The sequence below is a fragment of the Sus scrofa genome, chromosome 13 (genome assembly GCF_054392235.1).
Source record: "Sus scrofa isolate SSC_HxYL_T2T_F1_AM1 chromosome 13, Sscrofa_HxYL_maternal_Yorkshire_Landrace_v2.0, whole genome shotgun sequence".
NCBI lineage: Eukaryota > Metazoa > Chordata > Mammalia > Artiodactyla > Suidae > Sus > Sus scrofa.
In genome coordinates, this window is record NC_139395.1 from 56,118,590 (window position 1) to 56,141,819 (window position 23,230).

Consider the following 23,230-nt stretch of genomic DNA (forward strand, 5'->3'; position numbering starts at 1 on the left):
AGTTTACAGTTTACAGAAGGTGTTCACATGCATTGTGTCATGATGAAAAAAAAAGACTTAGTTTCCAACCCCATGGAACACAGACTTCAGGGAAGCATCAAACTGTGCCTGGCCATGCCTCTAAGCTCAGTTGTTCCTGAGGTCCTCTCTGGCCAACTCTGAGGTCTGGGCCCTTGGGCCCCACTGAGTATATATATCTGTTTTGTATTGCTAGCCCCACCATTCACCCTGCTCTGGCTCATAATGAGAATATTGACTAGTCATTGGCCAGGTCTGGGCTCTCCAACTTTGCAGTAATTATGAATGAAAGATGTCAGTGGCGAAGCATCTCATTCCGGATATTTCTGTACATAGTCGATGTCGGCTTTCGTAAGCGTGACTGAGCTCCAAATGGCTTGCAGTCATAAGAGAATGACCAATTGAGTAGCTATTATTTCATCCAGTTGATGCTGTGCTTTTTGTGCAAAGGGAAACAGGAATGCAGAAGCACGCACATTTTACACCAGCCTGGTTCTTGCTTTCAATATCTGCTGAAAAATATTAGCTATTTTCCCTAGGAAGCCAGCTCCTGGGGAGAGGCTATATGTTGCATGTAGAAAACCATGTTAATTTTCAGCTAATGTTACCAAAAACATAGAAATTTCTATCTGAACTGAATCATTAATGGATTTACTCCCAAAAGAAAAATGAGTGTTTATTTCATGGACGCTTTTGAATCCTGCTCCACCAGTCAAATAAGGCTGAGAAATTAATAATCTGGATTAAACATTATCTTATTGGTCTTGATTAAGGCCCATGAGTCCAGGCAAGGATGAAAATAAAGACTTCCATTTGACTACAGGCTTCTGGGTACTCTAAGTTCAATTCATGTTCAAAGAGAAGAGCTCTCTCTCTCTATTTATTTATTTAGCTTTTTAGGGCTGTAGCATATGGAAGTTCCCAGGCTAGGGGTTGAACTGGAGATGTAACTGCAGGCCTACACCACAGCTACAGCAACGCCAGATCCCCCACCCACTGAGTGAGGCCAGGGATCGAACCCGAATCCTCATGGATACCAGTTGGATTCATTTCTACTGCACCACAACGGGGAACTCTTCTTTTTACACTCTAGATGCCACTGTAGTCCAGAGTTTCTTTACATTTTTATCATTGGCTACCCAAATATTTTTATAATTTTTTTTTCATTTGCCCACAATTACTTTGGTCGTTAAAGCTTCATTATTTTAACAAACAGTGAAAGCAGTTAGTTGGTACCTTTCAAAGCAACATTCCCCAACTACTGTAACATCCAGAGAATGACAGATTGAGAGAACAGAGTTGGCTGTGGGGGGTGTGTGGAAATTCACACCAGGCAGTTACAATTGTCCAAAGAACACAGAGCTAATAAGTGACAAAATCAGCAACTGACTGGAGCTGACACTTTTTTCCCTTGGCCATGCCCGCAGCATTTGGAAGTTCCTGGGTCAGGGATCGAACCTGTGCCACAGCAGCAATCCAGACCACTGCAGTGACAACTCTGGATCCTTAACCCATTGCACCACAAGAGAAGTCCTTAAAATTACTAATTTATTTATTTATTTTTTGCCTCACCTGTGACATGTGGAAGTTACCAGGCCAGGGATCGAACCCTGCCACAATAGTAACTCAAGCCGCTGAAGTGACAACACCAGATCTTGAACCCATTACAACATAAGAGAACTCAGCTGATGCTGACACTTTTTTTTTCCTTGCTTTTTAGGGTCACACTCACCACATATGGAAGTTCCCACGCTAGGGGTCAAATCAGAGCTGCAGCTGCCTGGCCTACACCACAGCCACAGAAAGACCAGATCTAAGCCACATCTCTGACCTCCATCACAGCTCATTGCACCACTGGGATCCTTAACCCACTAAGCAAGGCCTGGGATCGAACCCACATCCTCATAGAATCCTCATCCAAGTTGGATTCGTTTGTACTGAGCCACGATGGAACTCCCTCAGCTGACACTTTAAATCACTGTGCCCTATAGTTTCCCACTATAGGCTTCTATGGCAGTAAGATGAGTTAATACTAGCAGCAGTAGAGAAGTAGTAATAATAGTATTAACAGTGGCATCAGCCATTGTTTGCTGAGTTCCTACTATGAACCAGACATTGAGATATTGTACTAAGCACTTTCACTGAGTATTTTTTTATTCTTGAAACAATCCTATGAGATAAATGCTATTATCAGAGGAGGAAGCTGAAGATCAGAAAAGCTAGGATATTTGCTCAGGTAGGAGATATTAGCTCTATGAGCTGGGATTTATTTCAACCTGAAATTTTTATTTTATTGCTTATGCTCGAACTCCTACTCTATTCTATTAACATCATAGGTGGACCAAACACTGGTCATGGGGGGCATTTGAAGCTTGGAATGACACAGGCAAGTCAGACTTTTGATCAAGTTTAGTTTGCCTTCTCGGTTCAGGCCAGCACTAAGATCAGGAGCTGCATGGGTCTTTTTGAAACAAGCATGGGATTCCTCAGAGGGGAACTTGACTCTCGGGACTAAAGGAGTAATGAGATACTGAAGCAGGTACTTGCTGCAAGGCCCTGTGCTCAGTTCTATAGCACAAATATATCCAGCAACCCTGTGATGTAATAGTTGAAACCCTCTTCCTCCAGATGAAGAAGCTAAGCTCAGCCATACTAGGTAACCCTCACACATTTCCTTGCCGTGAGTTAGAAACAAGGGCGGGGGGAGTACAGATCTGTCTGACTCCAGGGTCTGTGGTACCTGGGACCAGAACTCTGGAAAGGTGATCGTGTGTTTGCAATCCTCCTCCCCACCTCCACACCTACATGTGTCATTTCATTTGCCTGTACCTGGGCCATTCTGGGTCTTCTGGGGAGAAAGACTCTGCTCTCTCCCATAACAGTGTATTACTTTCCTTTATGAATTACTTTACTTTTTGCTTTTTCTCCCTGACAGTGACTTTAGGATTCCTCAGTGAGGTTGGTACTGATCCCAATAGGCCACATTGGAAACCTGCGATTATTGCAGTGACTGAAGGTGCAGTGACTTGCATTTAGTAGGTAGGCATCAGGAAGGCCAAATGTCCTTTATACCCTAGACAGTCACATGTACCGAAAGTCCCATTTCCTATAAGACTTCCAGATGTCATTCAGGATTTCATGTAAGTACAAACACCATTTACACCTACTAACACCTTGAACTTGACCCCAGTTTACATAAAAAAACATGAAATATTCTCCCCAAGGTTTTAATATGCACTGAATTTTTCAGGAAAGCAGCTACTAGACAAATACAAAAAATGTAATTATTTTGTATAAGAAAAGCCTTCTACCAGCATCCCTTCAAGTTTTACAAAGCCCACTACGGGATCTGTATTTATTGATGCATAATAAATTACTGTAAACTTAAAACAACACACCTTTATTATCTCACAGTTTCTATAGGCCAGACATCTGGCATGGCCTAGTTGGGGCTTGAGGGTCTCTCACAGGTTGTGATCAAGGTATCGGCCAGCGCTGGGGTCTCATAAGAAAGCTTGACTGGGGAAGAATCCACTTTTTAAACTCAGAGATTATTCTGGCTGTTTAACCCAGAAGCCTTAGTTCCTTGACAGCTCTCAGCCAGAGGCTGACTTCTGTTCCTTGACATGTGTCTGTCTCCATAGGACAACATGCTTCATCAGAACAAGGAGAGTCCACTGGCAGTATGGGAGGGAGAGTCTTATGTAATATAATGCTGGCCTTTGCCATATTCTATTGATTAGAAGCTGGTCCTGCCCAGGACTCCTTGGGAGGGATTACAGAAGTGCATGGACACCACAGTTGGGTCATTGAGAGCTGTTTCAGAGTCTGCTCATCCTGAGAGCATAGCGTTGAATTCTGCAGCCTTGCCTCAGTGTTTGCGAGTGGAACATTATGTAACACCTAACATCGGAGGGAAGTTTGGAAATAGACTCTGTGAGTTAGCTGCTGTTGGAAGTTCTTCCACACATACTTGGATCATAGACAGAGGCTCAGGGAACCCAGTACAGTTCCACTTCCTTAACTGAGCAGATTAACCATTGCATTCTGCAGAATGGGCTTGAAGTAATAAGGTTAACTTGGGGTAATTCTTAGGAGGGCACCATCTAATATCTTCTCCTCCTCCTCCTCTGTGCCGCCCTCATTTCCTCTACCATTACCTTTCTATTCAATGCCTCCTCGGATTTTTCATCTCAAATTTTTCTGCATCAAGATAGTGTATGTATGCATGTTTGTGTGAAATGCTCATTGTTAATGACACAGGCTTGGTAATAGGGGTGTGGTCATGTTGGATCAGCTTGGATGCAAAAATCCTTATTTTTAGATGATTATTTCTTGAGAGGATTTGTGGCCTCAGGTCCTCCCAGTGAGAGATTCAGACATCTCTACCCCATTTGACTCCATGAATGTATATGACTTGTCTTGGCCATTGCAATGTGAGGAAAAGTAAAATGTGTTTCTTAAGAGGCTGCTCAAGGTTTATCATGTCCTTTTCTCTGCCATAAGATGGGCAATGTTCCAGGCAGAGTCTGACCCTTCAACCTGGATCCCAGAGTGAAGATGATGTGGGGCAGAGTTAAAGCCAGCTGGTGATGGATAGGCAGTATGAGCCACCTCTGTTATGAGGGTCAATTCAGGTTGACACCATGGCATGACCTGGCCCATCCTGTGTGACTTAGCATGTGGGTTACTGCAGACACTCATAATGTATGGAGACCTACTTTTCCCAGGTACATTGTCTTCTTCCAGGTGCACCTGGGTTCATCATTTCTCCTCTTCCTCCTCCTCCCTACAACCAGTGCTGCATTTTCACTTTCTCAGCTTCTCCTTTCCTGATCCCCACTACCTCCACCCTTGTGTGGGCAACTCATTGCTGCCCCAGCTCACCCTTCCCCATCAAGCCATTTTCCTTAAGCAGCCAGAAGAAGCAAAGCCCATTGGGAGCTTTCTTAGAAGAGTTGCTGCAAGATCCAATTTAACACAGCCTATCGAGTCCTTCCAGCAGTGGCCCTGCTTACCTCTCCCTGGGTTCCTACTAGGATCCTTTTATTCACTCTTACTCAATTCCTCCCCCCCCCCCCACAACCCCCCACCTCTCTCTCTCTTTGGGGAGATTGTTTTTATTTACCAAGCTGTCTTTCTGCTTTGGAAGCCCTACCTCTCACCTGCGCCTGCGTGGCTCAGCCACCAGGTGTCCTCGTGCCTCTCCCTTCCCCCCAACCTCATTTACTTGGTTAGTGCCTACTCCTTCTTTGAACCTCAGTGTGGAGTTGCCTCCTCTGGGAAGTCTTCCCCTGATCACCCAGGTATGACTTGGTGAGGGTCCTCTGGTTCACAGCACCCTGTCTTTCCCTCATCACTGCTCTGTATGACACTGTACTTGGATTGTCTGACATGTGACCATCCCCCATTAAACTGTATTCACTGCCAGGTCCTCAAAACTGGGTGAAGCAGCATCTAGCAATTAGTAGGTGCTCCTTGAACATTTGCTTCTGAATGTTGGGTGTTGATACTAAAGGCAAAGGAAAGTAATGCCCAGACATTGGAATAAAAGCTCTTATCTTGAAAATAGTTTTTTGTTTTGTTTTGTTTGTTTTGGATACCAAGTGTTTATGTTTCATGTGGGGGAAAGATAAAGCTGTTGCAAGGAACTAGAACTTTCAAAAATACATGAAGTGAGCTACATATATTGTAAATATGGCTCACAGTTCCGTTTTGAGTGTGCAAAAAAAATCACATTTTTTTATGGAGCTAAGTATTTTAAAACAAAATTTTTAAAAAGCAACCATGGGTACTTGGAGAGTTTGGTGAGGCGTGTGAGATGAGGCAGGAGCAGGAGATGAATAAGAATTTCTCTGGGTCTGTGGGTCCTGGTGGATTCAATGGGGGGTTTGTGTGCATGAAAACAGTGTTTTATTTTTAAAAATACTTCCTCAAGAGTCTGTTCACCAAAGATTCCAGCCTTTCCTTCACTTTTCTGTATGCAAACACAGTCCAATTCAGGAAACAGAGTTGGAAGAGATGTTAAGAAATAAGAATCAGTGGAAGCAGTGAGGAGGGCAGTGGGGATGGGGGACAAGCATCCTGCCAACCATGTGGTCCATGACTATGTCCAGGTGGTTGTGGTCTATTTGCTAAGCAGAGAGACCCTGGGTAATGGTTTCTCATCTCAGTGACTCTTAGGGAACAATTTCTAGCGTGTTTTGATGCCCATAAGAATTATGGGTCAGTTTCTGTGGCTAGAGTGTCTCCACTTCTGGTCAGTCCAGAATGTAAGGCAGCTTGGGAGCATGGAGTTCCTCAAGTAGGAGATCCAGGAGGTATGGGTCGCCGTCTCCTGACTCTGGATGACAGCAGGCCCTCACATGTATTGATGATAGGGATCCATCTGGGTATATCTACTAGAGAAAAAGACTTGGTCAGTGGGTAGGCAAGTAGGTAGTTATGGAGATAGATAGGCTGAATGATATCAGTCATTCTGTCTGTCTCCATAACTACCTACTGACTGATGAGTGGACAGATGGATGGATAGTAAATTTAACTATACAGGGACATGTATGGGTAGATTAAAAAAGACTTTATAAGGAGCACAATCATGGAACTATAATCTTCCATGATATTTTGTTGTGATTTATTAAAAGTCAATATAGAAATTCTAAATAAATAGGAAGTCTTGCCAAAGTCAAATTAATCCAAACTTAAAAACATCTTTAATTGGTTTGTGCATTCAGAGCATGATTAATACATCATCTGGAATGAGGTATGACCAAGGTAAAGTTGATAAAGGTAAAAATCCCTTTGTCCAGTCATCAGAGAATTTCTCAAGAATGTGCATTTCTCCTGTGCTAACACTTTGCTCTCCACTCATGAGAAGACGTAAGCAGCATAATGAACAGATAAGGTGCAGAATCACCAACAAGGTCATGCCCCTGCTAGAGCAATGAGCCCTGGGTGCTGTCCTTCTGGGAGAAGCAGGCCCAGGTTACATACAAAATGCAAGAGCCATGCATGAGTGCAGGAAGATGCTTTGTCTGCAACATAGCTGCAGGGTGGCTGATGTCAAAGAACATGGATTAGAGACAACTCTTTCACCAGAACCAGGAGCCCTTCCTTTCCACCTGCAGTGGCCCTGTGTGATGTGTCCACCCCCCATATCCTCCACTTCTATGCAGCACTGCTCTGCTTTCTCTTTAGGGAGCCATTCCAATCACCAGAACCAACTATGTCATTCTAGCACGGGCTGCTAATCACAGGACCAGGACTCAGAAGTGAGCACATAATCCAGGTTAACTCGTTGCATAAACCCAGGCCATGGGTCAAGCCAATCAGAATTCTTCAATAGGTTTTTTTTTCAAGGGGATGGTGACCTTTATTCTCTAGTTGTAAAGCCACAAGCCTTAGCCATTTGAGAAAACAAAGCCAACACGTATGAAGGAAAATAATTAAGAAACAGCCAAGAAAGGAGAGCATCATCTTCCAGATGATATTTGAGTCACTGAAATTCCTCCAATTTCCCTGATTCTTGTCTTCCTAAGACCTTGCTGTTTGGCAAGTCCAGAGCTGTGGGCTTCCTCCAGTGTCCTTTCAGTAAATACCCATTTTCTTAAGTTAGTTTGACCTAGGTTTGTGTCATTTGCAATGAAATGAGTCTGGAATAGCTTCCTTTCTTTGTTTTACCTGTTACTGAAGAACTACACAATGGGTGAAGAATGGCCTAAATTTGCCCTAAAGAGCTTCATGCTCCATGGAAGGCACATAGAGAGGCAGTGGTGACTGTGTGATCAGGTATTTAATGGGGTGTGAAAACACTTGTACAAATAGGGATACCCAGCCCAGGTTGTAATATGGTGAATTTTCCTATAATGATTCTGAAGTTAAGTTCTTCTCTTACATTTCACAGTGTGAACTGGTGTTCTCACTAAATATTTTCAAAACAGTTGAAAAAGTTTTCTGAGTCTGAGAAGTATGGGGAACCCAAGTTATACAAAAGAGTTCTCCGACCCTGTAAGGCCAGCGCATTTTGGAGCATCAGGGAGAGGAGCTCAGTGTGCAGGGCAGGGTGCAGGTTTCCATGCTGCTGGAAAGGCCATTCGCTGTTAGAAGAGCTTCCTTCCTGTTGGCTCCAAAGCTTCCCTCCGATGGCTCTAGGGACCCTGGGGGATTTAAATTTGGAAAATAGAGACATATGTGTGACATTTGCACTGACACCATGGGAAAGGATATCAGAAAGCAGCCTCCACTTTTAAAAAAGTGGGGGCCCAAGTTTTCCATTTATATTCTGATTTAGTGTCTTAGTGTGTTTTTATGCTTTTTCTATTTATTGATTTGACCAACATGATTCACCGTTCAGCAAACAGGGCCGCATTAATGCGTTAAAAGCTCATTATGAGGATAATGGACATGAAGTAAAAAGGAATCAAATGATGTTGAGTGTAAAAGGTTTTTCCCTAGACAGCTGAAAATAAATTGAGAACAAATTCAATTAAAATAACATTCGACCTTTTTATTCCTTCCTTGGTGTGATTCTTCTAAAGGAGGGGCCCAAAGCCAACACATTGCTCTGAAAGGCCACTCCTGCAGATCCTGGTAGACCAGCGGAAGATGCCCACTGACCAGGGGGCTGCTTCAGGCCTAGGCTTTGAAGCCACGTGTTCCTGCCTCCTGCACCACCACCGCCCGCCCCGCCCACCCCGCATCTCTGCCTCCTCTCCATAATCCCTTCTGCTCCCTTTTGGTTAGAAATCATGCAGATTCTTCCAAGGTGAGGTAGATTTCCCATCATCTAACATCATTCCTTCATCTCAACTTTAGGTCCCAAACTGAAACTCTGAGGCCTGTCCTAGGTTCTTCCCATAGCCACACCCTCTTACTCCGTAGCCACCCCTACTTACTCCACAACCATGCCCATAGCCACACCCATATATCCACAGCCACGCCTACACATCCACAGCTACACTCACATACCCATCCCTACACCCTGGCACCCCTCTGGCTGCTTTAGTTTCCCTTAAGGATGCTCATGATACCTCTATCAAGGGATTTTCAAGCCAGATCTGGGAATCTCACTTTTTTTTCTTTCCCTGTTTACTTTTCTACTCTTTTGCTTTCATCAAAAAAAAGGTAATTTTTCCTCCATTAACAAGACAAATGATGTAATGGCATTCATTAAAGCTAAATATTCTTCTTCCCTCCATTCCCTTTGATTAGACCCCATTCCAGCTGCCAGGGGGTACTGATGCTACTAGTTAGGTGTGCATCACCCACCTTGACAGCTCCCTTCCCCTCACTTTCCTACATCAAGCCAGCCCATTACAAATTTCTTTTGATTCTACCTGCAAAATATTTTTCAAAGCAATGCATCTTCTCCCTGGTCAATTATGCATTGTTTTTGTCATTTTCACCCTTATAACATGTGTGAGTTTCCTATGGCTGCTGAAACAAAAGGCCAGAACTAGGTGGCTGAAACAGAAGAAATAGATTGTCCCACAGTTCTAGAAGCTAGAAGTCTAAAAATCAAAGCATCTACAGGGCTATGCTCCCTCTGCAACCTGCAGGGGAAACCGTCCTGGCCTCTTCCTGGCTCTTGGAGGTTTTCAGGCAATCCTTGGCATTCCCTTGCTTGTGGCTGCATAACCAGCCTCATCCCTATTCAAGGCATGGCATCCTCCTTGTGGCTCTTTCTTCATGTGGCCATCTTCTTAAATAAGGACTCTGGTTGTATTGGACGAGGGCCTACCCCACTCCAATATGACCTCATCTAAACTAATCACATCTGCCAAGATCCTATTTCCAGTGAGAACGTCACCATATTTGGGAAGGAAGGGGAAAGACATTTCTACCCATAACAGGACGCTACAATTAACTGGCCTGTAGCTCTCACGTCCCCAGGGCAGAGCATGCACAGCAATCGGAAGAGTTCTTCAAAAATAAAAGAGGAGTTCCCATCGTGGTGCAGTGGAAATGAATCCAACTAGCCAATTAGTATCCATGAGAATGTGGGTTCTATCCCTGGCCTTGCTCAGTGGGTTGAGGATCCATCATTGCCATGAGCTGTGGTGTAGGTCATGGGCATAGCTTGGATCCTGCGTGGCTGTGGCATAGGCTGGCAGCTGTAGCTCCAATTCGGCCCCTAGCCTGGGAACTTCTATATGCTGCAGGTGCAGCCCTAAAAAGCCAAAAAACAAACAAAAAATAAACAAACAAAAGAGTTTTTCCAATTTAAATCAGATCCTGGCACTCTTCACCTTAAAGCCCCTGAAAGGTTTTCACTGGAGATAAGATAAGGTACAAGTTCCCTGATGTGGCCAAGCCCCATGTGATCAGCTTTCCTCCCAGACCTGCTGCCCACAGCCCTGCCCTGTAGCCCTTTTGCCAAAGACTCTTCCTGCCCACCCCAGTCCACACTTCTGCCTAGGTTCCGCCTTCACCAAAGCGTACCTTCTAAATTACACTATAGGTGTTTCTTTTTCCCAGAGGCTTTCCTCAAACCTCCAATATCACCCTGTGGTGAAGATTATTTTCTGCCCTTCCTCTCCTGCAGACTTAAACATTTCTACTGATGTAATCAACAAGGAGTTTGTTTGTTTGTTTGTTTCGGGCCTGTCTTATCCAGGGATTGGCAAACTATGGCCAGTGCACTAAATTTGGTCTGTGGACTATTTTGAAAGATCCTTGAGGTAAGAATGATTTTTAATAGTTTTACGGATTAGAAAAAAATAGGCAAAGAAAAATAGATCACAGAGTCTGCATGTGGCCTGCACAGCCTCAGATATTTACTTTCCCTGGCTCTTCAGAGAAAGATTGTTGGTCTCTGGTCTTAGCCACTGATGGTTTCCTGAGAGACAGGACCTTGTTTGAGTCACTGCTGTTTCTGGAAAACACTACAAGGTGCCAGACACCTAGTATGCCTTCAGTGGGGAAATAAGTAAGTTGTTCAATGAATGGCTGATCCCCCATGACTATTGGTTGACCTAGGAGGAAAAAAAAAAAATCTTTAAATAACTGTCAGAGGGAATTCTTTGGAAGCAGATGCAGATGTTGATGAAATGGTAATTCAGTCATTCAGCGAGGACTGGTTATGTTTCAGACAACGGTTTTGGCTCCTGGGAAGGAGACTGATGAACCATTTCCCATAGGAACTGAAATCGGAGGGAAAATATACAGGGACTTTACATTGTGGCTCAGCAGAAATGAATCAAACTAGTATCCATGAGGACACAGGTTCAATCCCTGGCCTTGCTTAGTGGGTTAAGGATCTGGCATTACCTTGAGCTGTGGTGTAGGTCACAGACTTGGTTTGGAGCCTGCATGGCTATGGCTATAGCTGTGGCTGCCAGCTGCAGCTCCAATTCTACCCCTAGCCTGGCAACTTCCATGTGCCACAGGTGTGGCCCTAAAAAGGAAAAAAAAAGAGAGAGAAAGAGAGAGAGTAAGGAAGCTTTTAAGCAGGGAAGTATTCAATAAAGTGATAAGAAATTTGAATGGTGGATTGCTGAAAATTCACCTAGTCCTTTGTGGTGGGCAAGAGGAAGTAGGTAAAGGAAGGGAAGATTTGTTCTAATTTTATTTTCTTAACACAGACACCTTCCTTCAGTGACAGTCAGATCCTCACCCAGTACATAAACTGCTGCTTTGCCTCTGGCCCAGACAAGACCATCTCTCCTGAGTCAGTCCCTGGGGTTCCTTGTCCTCAAGGCCCAGCTGTAATGGACACAATAGAATGTTTAGCATCCTCAACCCCAGCCTAAGAGAAAGTTTGTTGTCTTGTGCCTCCACAGAAACTCAAGGGAACAGCTGGAGGCTATTGACAAAGGGCTCAGCCCTTGGACAGCCACCAGCTGCCATCTCTCCTCACAGGGCATGGCATGAAGGCTGCCACGTGAGATGCTGCCTCAACTTGTATTTCTCCTTGAAAGTTGCCACAGTGTTAATGCCTATTTTCAGAGGCAGGATGAATCTGAGATGCACAATGTGCTGGGTGACCTAGCTTCTTATAAAATTCAGTGATGGTCAAAATTTCTCCTGACAAGCCTCAGGGGATCAAGCAGAAGGGCAGCATTAAGGTGTATGGAAGGCCTCTGTTTTCCCCACTTTTGTCTAAATTAGAGTCAGTTTTTCTTGACCTCTTCTTAATGCAAAGTCTTCCTGCTGAAACTTACCAGGATCTTATCTTTTATTTCCTAATACTACTTAAATTTTCTTTTTAATCTAAGTCCTAGAGGGGTGCCTTGGACCTCCACACATGCAGGAGTGTTAGCACACAGCTGGCAGTGCCCTTCCTCCCTCTGCCTCACCTGGCAAGCCCCTACCTTCTTCCTGTAAGTCTCCCCTTTGAAGACATGCCCCCCCGACCCCTGGGGGGTCTGTATTCAGCACTAGATCCTGGACATGTCTGTTTCTGAAGCTGTCAGCCAACACCTCCCCTTCCCCTCAATGAAATACCAAATCAAGTGCACAGACTTCAGAATGTTTGCAATATTTTAACTATATTATGCATGCATGATAATATAACATATGATAAAACTCCATTTCATTGATTCCCAAGATGATGGAGAATTTATTTTATGAAAAGAACATGTAGCATCATGAGTTCTATTGTGGGTGGTGAGGTCCTGCCTTAGGGTTCAAGATGTGATCATTATTCAGTCCTGTCCATTCACCCTGTGCCCCTTTGGGATTCTCACCTGAAGGTGCTGTTAGCATTGGGCATCTGAGGCCCATTGAAACGAGGGCCTTGGCCACATTCCCAGTCGTCTTCTCTGTGGCCAGTAGGTCTTTGTCTTCCCTACTGTCCTCCAACAGAGTGTCCTATTTATTTTCTTTAGAGCATATTTTCTGATGTGTTACTATTTTAGTTAATTTACCTGTTTGTGTTCTGTCTACCCCCCACCACCGCTAGAATGTAAACTCCATGAGAGTGGGGTGCATGTAGTACCAGTCACCCCGCTATCCTCCAGCAGACATTGAGAGAGTGAGTGACAGTGCCTGCCCACTGGCAGGGATGGATGTCTGTGAGCTGTCCACAATGCATGAGGCATGGGTGGTGGTGCACCAGCCCTGCCATGTTGGACGGTGGTTCAACACCAAAGCCAAGCACCTGGTCTGGCACATTGAACCCTCATGTTTCCTCAGCAGCATCTGTGCTCAGCAACTCTTGGCTACCTGGGTGCCTGGTTGAGCTAAGCTTGTTCAGTTTTAAGATTTTTAATGTGAAGAATTATGTGAGTCTTTTTCCCTAATCTTTGTTTCCTTCCTGTTTCTTTCATGTTCTGTAATTGACTGTGGTGACTCATCTTGGATTCTCCATGGATTCTGCTGTCATCCTCTTTCCTGATTTTTTTCTTCCTTTACTCCAGCCATCATGGTTGATCCTTCACCTCTCAAGTTGGGTCCCTCTTGTCAGCACAGGGAAGCCAGTTACCCCGGACTCCTCTACCAGTGATCTTGGACTCTGTGATTCCATGGACTATAATTGCATTATTCAGTCTCTCAGTGTTAATAATCTAAACCAAATTCAGGGAATAGAAGTGTGACTTCTGGAAGCAGGCAGCCTGGGCCTGAATCCCAGCTCATCATTAACCAGATGTGCTCTTTGTACAAAGTGCAAACCCTTTCTGTGCCTCAGTTGCCTCACTTGTAAAATAATGACTAATAGTATCTACCTCATAGAGAGTTGCCATGAGGATTAAATACATTAAAATGTGAGAGCACATAACACAGAATCTGCCATATAGTAGGTGCTCAGTACAGGTCAGCTTTGTTACTTCTTTGTCATTTATGTGTTTGTACTTTCAGCTCAAGAACAGTCTCTTAAAGGGTCCTCCTACTAGGTGCTGGGAGCCTGGTGTTGTGTGAGGGGCTATTTGTGTGCAGTGGCAGTTGTTAGTTTAAATGGGGGCTGGGCCTGAGTGGCTGCCTGTGGAGAACTGGGGCCTGTGGCCAGGATCCCTCTGATGATCAGCATCTCTCCCCACCCATCTCAGTGGGGCAGTGCTCCAGCCACAATGCTCTCTATGCCTCTCTTCTTGATGAGCCACAGTGCCTGACTGAAGGCTGAGGCCCTGGGGAAAGAAAAGGAAAAGGCAGAGGAAGCCTAGAGCCGAAGGTGGCCTGAGCCCAAGCCACAGCTGGGAAGCAACAGGCTATGATGAACTACCAGGCCAGGAAAGGGACAAAATGCCAAGGAGCAGCATGATTAGTACATCAGGCCTGCTCCCTGCTGAATCTTCATCTGCTTTGGGAGTCACAAAGGCAGGTGCTGTCTTGAGAGAAGGGCCAGGGCCAGATGTCACGTGCTTGGCAGGATGGCACTGGGTGTCAAACTGTGATTGTCCAGAGACTCACACTGATGGCTGAGCCCTCCATGCCCCTTGGATCTCAAACCACTGGACAGATGACGCTCAGCCCCATGGCAGTTTTACCACCCAGAGTATTTATGTGACTGTGGGCAGCTTCCCCCAAGCAGTTCTCATAAGTAGCCAGAAGATGGCGCAGTTTCTCCTGTGTTTCAGCCAGAGGTTCTCAACCAGTAGCGAGTTTTCACTGCTGAGAACCAGGGATAATAAACACCCGTAATATTTTGAACATAAAATGTAATAGGCAAAATACATTGGAGGCCACAAATTGGGATGGCTTTTTAATTTTTTTTAAATTTACAGAAAGAAGATGGAATATTCATTAGAATAAAAAAAAAAAAACAACACTTTCACATTCATTATGGGAAAAAGGGGGAGAGAACAAAAGAGATTTTTAACTCCCCCTTTGGGAAATAGGTGAGCTGACTCTGAGTCTTCTATCTGCATTTGATTCTAAGATTTCAGTTGGATCATTCAACCCTAGATTATGTGGCAGTATTATCATTGCTGTGATAATATCGATAATGAGAATAACAGAAATAATAGTTATTATTTATTGAATGCTACTACTGCATAAACATTTTACATGCAATATCTTGTTTAATGCATAGAACAAGAGCATGAAGCAGGAATCACAGAGTAATTTTTTTGATAAATCTTGAGAATATGTCTGTGGTCTCACTTTCACTGTCCCAGAAATAATGAGAATCTTTAAAAATATACAATAATATCATCCAGTAGGAAATCTTTAATAATCATGTCACTGATGAGGGAAATGAAGTCCAGAGAGGTTTAGTCATGCTTCTAAAGTCACACAGCCAGCAAGCAACAGTTTACTCCAGAGCAGGCACTCCTCCCTCAGCCAAGGAGTTAATGGCCCTCAGATCTTAATTGCCTGAGTTAATTTGCCTCTGTTTAGTTCTAGGTTTCACCTCAGCTTCTTCACTAGCCAGAGATGTTGCTTATAAGAGCATTTCCTCAGTGCTTTGTTCTCTGCTTCTGTGGGATCTGTTGAGGTGGGTTTTGCCTCCAAGCTTATGTCTGCAAGTCTCCAGAACCACATACACAACCCTAGCTGACTAGTCCAAACTGGTGTTTGGGACATACTCAGCAGCCCAGGATAGTCCCTTTTCCTGAGTTATTAGAGGGACTTGGCTGTTCAGCAAAGCAGATGGGCATGAGAGCCGTTTGTCTTGGCAGAGTTGTTTCACATCCTCTGTGGGTGTCTCTTTTTGATGCAGGGGACCCTGCTCCCCTTCTCTGCAGCTGTTGCAGTCAGCCTGGGGCTGAGCATCTGACCTCAGGACTGTCCTTCATTCTGTCTCCCTTATCCCCTCTCTCTTCCCTCATTCTCTTTCTCACTACCCCTCTGGCCCTCGTGGCTTGTGTACTTCCTCTCCAGACACACGTTGGATGCCCCATTTGGGGGAGAAGGAGATGCTTAGGTGTGCCCTTCAGTTTCCCATCTGTCATAGAGCTTTTTTAAAATTTTTTTTTTAAGCCCCTGTGTTTTGAAAGTGCCTCATTGGCATATAGGATGGATTTTTTAGTCAGAAGGGCTTAATTTCGGGATGACTGAAAATTTCTGTCTTAATAATGCATTGACTTTGTGCCCAGTGCCTGGTTAGAAATCCTGCAGCCTCTGCAAATGGGGCTGTTGCTGGCACCCCGATTCCACCCTTCCCTCAGCCTTCGTCACTGGCTCCATCCCAGTTTCTAAAAGTGTCAGTTCTAAGGCTCGGAGCGACTATTCTCTTCCTCTCTTGTGCCAGAGTAACAATGTCCTGTGCCGAGAAGGATGCACTACCTCAGAGGCCACCCTTCCAGTGGGGAATGATAGGGCAGGTCCTGGACATGAGGGAGGGCTGAGGAGGCCAGAAATGCAGGCGGCCTGCTTCCTACTCAGTCCATGTGGCTAAAGGAGCTGTCCCCAGTGACTCTGGGGACCACATGCACCCTTCTGTACACACATGCATACACACACACATGCCAAAGCAATATGATTCTGTGGTCATGCAAGTCATGGGAATGTTGGGTCAAGATGCTTTTGCTCAGAGCCCTTAATTCTGAAAAGGGGCTATAGCCTGGATGGGTTCCCATGTTTTGTAGGCCAAGGACTCTCTTCTGTAGGCAGATTGCTTCATGAGGCTACTAGTCTATGGTGCACAAGGTGACATATTAAGGGGTTAAAATGTGAAGTATGAAGCTTACTTTCACGTGGTTCATAACAACGTGTTCTAATATGGGATTTGTGCAGAATAAATGTTAAAAATCGATGCATCTGGATAAAGATTATGTAGGAGTTCTATTTTTTTGTCTTATTTTTCAGCAAGTTTGAAATTACTGCAAAATGCTGTCCTAAAAGGTGATTATTTAGAGAGAAGTTGCAGCTCTATGATGTAAAACAAGCAAGCACATGCCACCAACACTAAGAACCTGTGGAAACTGGCTTGCATAACTGCCTCCTGTCCCCCAGACCAGGAACCCTGGTGTTCTAAGCTGCCTCTCTCCTGCACTGAGCAGAAAGCAGGCATCCTGAGCAGATTTATGGTGGGAGGTCTTAGCCTATTTACCCCACACTCAGGTAATTAAAAGGTGAGCAGAAGCCCAGAGGGTTGGAATTCAGACTGAAAGTGGAGGAGAAAGAGCAGAGATACCACACCACAGTAGCGATTTTCGTGGGATTTGGGGAGATCCTTTTCCTCACCTGGAGAGTTCTGCATGTTTTGATGAATGCTAATCTCATTACAAATTTTATGAATTCCTTTCCAGCATTCTTAATCTCTGGATTCTATGATTATGTTATAAAAGTGTAAATGATCAAATTCTCTGACCATTTGTGCTCCCACAATCAGAAATCGGCCACCCAGCCATGTCCCTGCAATGATGTCTCACACTTTTCTCCTTGACAAATCTGTGAGCTCCTGGCCCCTGTCTGTCTCTCTTGTCTGGGCTCTGTCCCTCCCTGACAGCTCCACATCAATTAGTGTCAGACTGATGGGTGGAATCCTCCAGCCATGAAGGTCAACCTTGAGAGCCGTGAAAGGCTGACTCTGTGCTCCCAGGGCACTCTGTCCTGGGCGCCAGGCAATGGTGAGAAGAGGCTGTCTTCCCAAAGCCCACCAGACTTTGTCCCTTGGACCTCAAGGCCACCCTCACCTTGACCAGTTTCTCCACTTACCTCAGGAACTATGATTCTGCTTGGAGCTACATGTTTGCCAAGCTTCACATGTGAAACACTAAAAATACAGATAAATAAAAGTAATGGGTGTTTTGTCTCTCCATCTCTCCTCTGACAGTCTCAGACTCAGCCCATTGTACCAGCTGGGGCCAAACCCAACACCTACCCCTTCCCCTCATCTTTCCTGCCCCAAATGCTTCTTTGCTCCCAGATACAACACCTGCTGTACATGTTTAAATAGTGAAGTTAAACAGCACTCAGGAGATGATGATAGTGTGGAAATAATACCAGAAGTTGTAGTAACCCCACTAAGTGAGCTCTTTTCTATGCATCTGGCTCAGAGCTGATTGCTTTATGTGATTTATCTTATGCAGCCCTTCCAACCGCTGAGTTCTAGTGTTACCTCCCTCTTTCAGATGAGAAAACTGGGAGGGTAGATAATTTGCTCAGGGTCTTCAGTTAGCCAGCGCTGGGACCTGAGCAAATAATCAGAGATGTTGGACCCCAGAGCCTGTGTCCTTAGCCTACTTTATAATTTTTCTCTCCTCCCCCAAACCACAGAATTGATGGGGATGTCATCCTTTAGCACCTGTTCTTTGGGAAGGGTTCCCCCAATGAGTGTTCCCTATTATTCCCACCAGGAAAGGTTATGAGACCTTTCGGAGCCGTTATTACCCACCCTAATGGCTCTGTTGCAAATCTTAAGATGAAGTTTTTAAAACTACTCAACTCTTAGTAATCTAATAAGAAGCCAGAAAAACACATAATTTATCCACATGCTGTATTTGATCTTGGAATATATTGAGGACTGGAGGAACAGCAGACTCTCTTCCTTTGTCTTCTTGGCTCTGGCTGAGATAAACTGAGCTTGGCTTCCCAGAGTCCCACTGAGTCTAAGGAAACATGAGCAGCTCAGAAGCATGTTGAGTTACTGAGTAAAGCTGGCCTGGGAGTCAAACGTCTATACTAGAAAACCTACCATGTCATTCTTTGAAAATGGATGTGTCAATTGCATGTGCTCCTTGCTAAATGGGTTTCAGGTGAGGAGCTTGATCCTTGTTTGTGTAGGTGAGTCCCTGATCCATGCTAGGAAATAGAGGTAAAATTTCTGCTCTGACAAATTCTCATTTATCCTCAGTTTTATACCCATAATCTACCCATAAACTTGTCTTAATTTCCTCTCAATTATTCTCAGGCATTAACTAATACTGACTAACTACAGCCCAAAATAATTATTGCTATCTCTTCCTTTGTAAATATAACTGCAGCACAGAGCTGGAAGAATAATGGCATATTTACAGAAGGCAGCTAATTAAACTGAGTTCCAATTGCTTTCCCTTTGCCAGAAGGAGCCATTTTCACAGCAAAAAATTGGGTGGATGCTTGCATGCTTACCAGGAATAACTCAAGGTAACGTAATTCAGGGTTCCCAAGACAAAAATTTAGCACAAGACAAATTTACACGAGCAATAAAAATCTCATTAAGGAAGATGGGAAGATGTTTTTACTCCATCCAACAGTCTAAAAGGTGTGTCATTCTGGTGAGTTTATTTAAGAAATGGTATACATTTTATTGTTTTATAATGAAAGTAATTGCAAGGGACTTTTAGACAATCTTTGAAGAACTCTTTCATCTTACTTTTGAATCTTTCTTTTCCACTTAATAATACGTCACCATTCTTGCTTTCATAATTTCTAAACTTCCTCACAAATCTGAGCACTGTTGAGTCTAGTAGCAAAAACTCTGGGGAATTCCCCTTGTTTTGCAGTGGAAACAAATCTGACTAGCATCCATGAGGATGATGAGGGTTCAATCCCTGGCCTTGTTCAGTGGATCGGGTATCCGGCGTTACAGTGAGTTGTGGTGTAGGTTGTAGACACTGCTCAGATCCTGAATGGCTGTTGCTGTGGCTGTGGCCAGCAGCTGTAGCTCTGATTTGACTCCTATCCTGGGAACTTCTGTATACCATGGGTGAAGCCCTAAAAAGACAAGAGATGAAATGAAAAAAGAAAAAAAAAAAACCTCTGGAATTAGGAGCACCCACCCTGACCCCTTTGTCCGTTTCTCCTTCTATTTATTTCAAATACTTGGTCTGAAACACAACTTGACATTTCATATGAAGTTTGGATGCTCTGATGTTATGATTTCTGGAGTTTAGTGGAGTTCATTAGAAACAGTCTGGTGAAGGAATTCCTCTGACAAATCTAGGTTTGAAAGTACACCTTAAGTTTTTCTTTTCTTTGGGGCTTGTGCAGACTCAAACCGAACACAAACCACAGCTTCCTGAAACAACAAAGAATCCACGTCTGGCACTGGAGCAGATACCACAGTCCACCTCTGTAAGAAAGTGTGTTCTCCTTGTCCTGGATTCAGGAGAGAAACTCAGAAGTGTATTGGACCACTTACAATGTCATTTCAGTGGTATCGCTTCATTATGTTTCTGGATGCCATGCTGATTTTTCTTCCTGTCTGCACAAAATTCCTGAATTTGTTTCTATCTACTGGAAGTAGTGATTTGGCAGACATTGGCACTTTTTCCATGTTTAATTAATTCCTCTAATTTTGTGGTAAATGAGAATAATGGGGCTTAATTTTGCTATTTATGTAAAATTGATTGGAAATTACTGAGAGCACAGGGGATTTGGCTTTACAAACAAAAATTAAGTGACCTCTCCATCACGGTGCCTTGGCATGCCTCATTCCCTCATCGGGAAAAAGCAGAAATGGCAGCAAAGCAGATGTTGAGCAGGGAATGAATGGTTTTGTGACCTTTGCGTAAGTTGAAATTTGGAAGTTTTGTGGGATATTGTTTAAAGATTTAAATGAGCTCAGACTAGAATCATCTGGAACATAACAGGCAGACAGAAACCTGTTTGACTGGTTCTCATATTTGGTATGGATTGGTCACTTTAACTCCAGTATATTCCTATCTCTTGTGCTGTGACCACAGCAGAGGGTGCATGGGAGAGAGAGGGGTCTCTTCCTGGATGTTCCTGATTAAAAGGAGATCTCATAGGAGGTGGTCTTGGGATAGAGGATTTTAGAATTATTTTTGCTCTTTTGAGGCTTTGGACACCATTTCAGATGATCAGTGGTTCTCAGTAAAGGATACATTGTAAGTAATAAAAATAGTGCATGGGCACTCCCGCGCTCTCTCTCCACATATATATATATATATGCTTTCTATCCAAGATGGCTTGAGCACCTGACTGTACAATGAAAATTATTATTATTATTATTATAACAATTATTATTGCTATCCTGAAGAACCAGGATTTAGTTATTATCATGATGGAATTTATTTTTTAAAGAGATAAGGCAAAGGGGTTGGTTTTGCTTCCATCTGGCACCATCAAAACTCAATTCCTTGATGAATAGCATCATTGAAATCATTGCTAGATGGCAAGCAGGACTGGAAGAAACACACACAAAAAGTTTGATAAATCATCTGCTTCTCCCTGATGGCAGCATGGCATGGAAATTCTCAGGTGAGACAGAAGAGACCTTGAACCCTGGAAATTGATGTCTAGCCCCAAAGATCTCCTGTGATAGACTCATATTATTTAGTTATATAGAGTGTTGAAAACATTGAGACAAATACCACATGATATCACTTCTTGTGGAATCTAAAATATGGTACAAACGAACCTACCTACAAAACAGAAACAGATTCACAGACGTGGAGAATAGACTTGTGGTTGCCAAGGGGGAGCAGGGAGTGGGATGGACAGGGACTTTGGGGAATGTTTATATATTGATTTATATTCTGTGAATCAACTATATTTTAGTAAAAAAGAAAGAAAAAATTATCGATGATGCCTTAATTAGTCAATTCTAATTACTCTACATATTGAATATCTTTCATTTGGGGAGCCCTGAAAATAACAGCTTAAGTTAATAATTCTTACTTTTGAAATAAGTTAGATGATTATATCAGTACTGTCTTTCACATGCTTGTCTGATTTTGTACTACAATGGAATGGACAGAAATGCTTGGTAGTATTATTTGCCCTGAAGTATATTTTTTTCCTCCAATAAAGTAATTCGCCCTACCTGTGCTTTGTCAATCAACACAGAATTACAGGAAGATTTGCATTTAAGAAAGCCTCTGCTCCTAGTTGAAAACAAGAACAGAATGCCCAGAACACAGACGCTACCAACAGGATAAGCCCTGGTGTGGTAATTCCCTGGCTGTGGTCCTTTTAGAGTCAGGTGATCAGAAACAGGCTCAACCTCCTATATGCTTTAGAATATTCCATCCACTGAGGTTTAAGGTGGAAAATAGAGTTGAGGAAACAGAGAGGCCTCAGAGATCAATTGCAAATATCACTGCATAATGAAAGATATTTCCTTATATTTTTTTTCATTGATTCCATACTTGTGGTCTCCCAATATAGTTTTGATAACATTAAAACTCAGGGACTAGCATTGCCATCCTAAAAGACAAATTTAAATTATGCAGACAAAAACCCAAATTCACTTTTTCAGATATACTTTGTTCCTTTCATATAATAAATCATCATTTCTGCTTGTTAAAACTACTGAATCAAGGGATGAGGGGAAGATGGGCAGTGGCAGCGAAATGTTTGGATCTTCTTTGATGATCACAGAAAACCAGAGAAACAAGGTGTACCACAATCCTCACAATGCAAGCAGATGTCAACATCTGTCTGGGGAGAAACAGTGGAAAGCAGTGGGGCATCTGACCAACCTGAGAGCAGGGGGACGAGTCCCCCAAAACCCTACAGATTTTTTTTTTTTGTCTTTTTGCCATTTCTTGAGCTGCTCCCGCAGCATATGGAGGTTCCCAGGCTAGGGGTCGAATCGGAGCTGTAGCCATCAGCCTATGCCAGAGCCACAGCAACGCGGGATCTGAGCCACATCTGCAACCTACACCACAGCTCACGGCAATGCCGGATCCTGAACCCACTGAGCAAGAGCAGGGACCGAACCCACAACCTCATGGTTCCCAGTCGGATTCGTTAACCACTGCGCCAGGACGGGAACTCCACCCTACAAGTATTAACTGAAATGCATGACAGGCAGGTTTTAAATGGCAGCTGTAACTGGGAGTGGTTTTGCTGTATCTCATTATAGGGAGCATCTGCTTGGTATGAAGGAGCTGAGGTAGTCTTGTCTGTATGAACTCTCAAAACTGACCCACAGAGCTTTTTCAGACAGGCTCTGTACCAAGGAGAAACTACTGGAAGTGGAATCAAAATTGAACAGTACAGGATCAATAGATTAAAAAAGGAGAAGATAAAAATGAGAGATAGGAACAAAGATAGAAAATCTCAGAAAAACAAGCCATCATATTTTTTAAAATATTGAATTGTTGATTTATAATGTGCCAATTTATTTTGTACAACAAAATGACTCCGTTATACACACACACATACACACACACACACATACACATTCTTTTTAAAATATTACATTCAATTGTGGTTGAAAGTACTCAATACTACCTAAATAGTGCAGTTGAACATCACTGTGAAGTTTAAAAAAAAAGCTTCTCTGAACCAAGCTTCCTTCTAAAAGTTCAAGAAAATACCCAAGTTAAATCTCATACAAAGTTGTTATACGAAATAAAGGGAATAAGTAGTAGAATATATCCTTACAGAGAATGAAAGCATGAAAGAAATAGATGCTTGGAAGACAGATCAAAATTGTGAC

The 23,230-nt window shown here is 43.5% G+C and overlaps 1 long non-coding RNA gene across 1 annotated transcript in view; it reads left to right on the forward strand.

The window, feature by feature from the left end:
* Window positions 1-21,360, forward strand: part of LOC110256455 (uncharacterized) — a 139,250-nt gene extending 117,890 nt beyond the window's left edge. The window contains exon 3 of the long non-coding RNA XR_014823436.1: window positions 16,702-21,360. This is a non-coding gene — a long non-coding RNA (uncharacterized LOC110256455). The remainder of the gene's footprint in view (window positions 1-16,701) is intronic.
* Window positions 21,361-23,230: the final 1,870 nt, after the last annotated feature.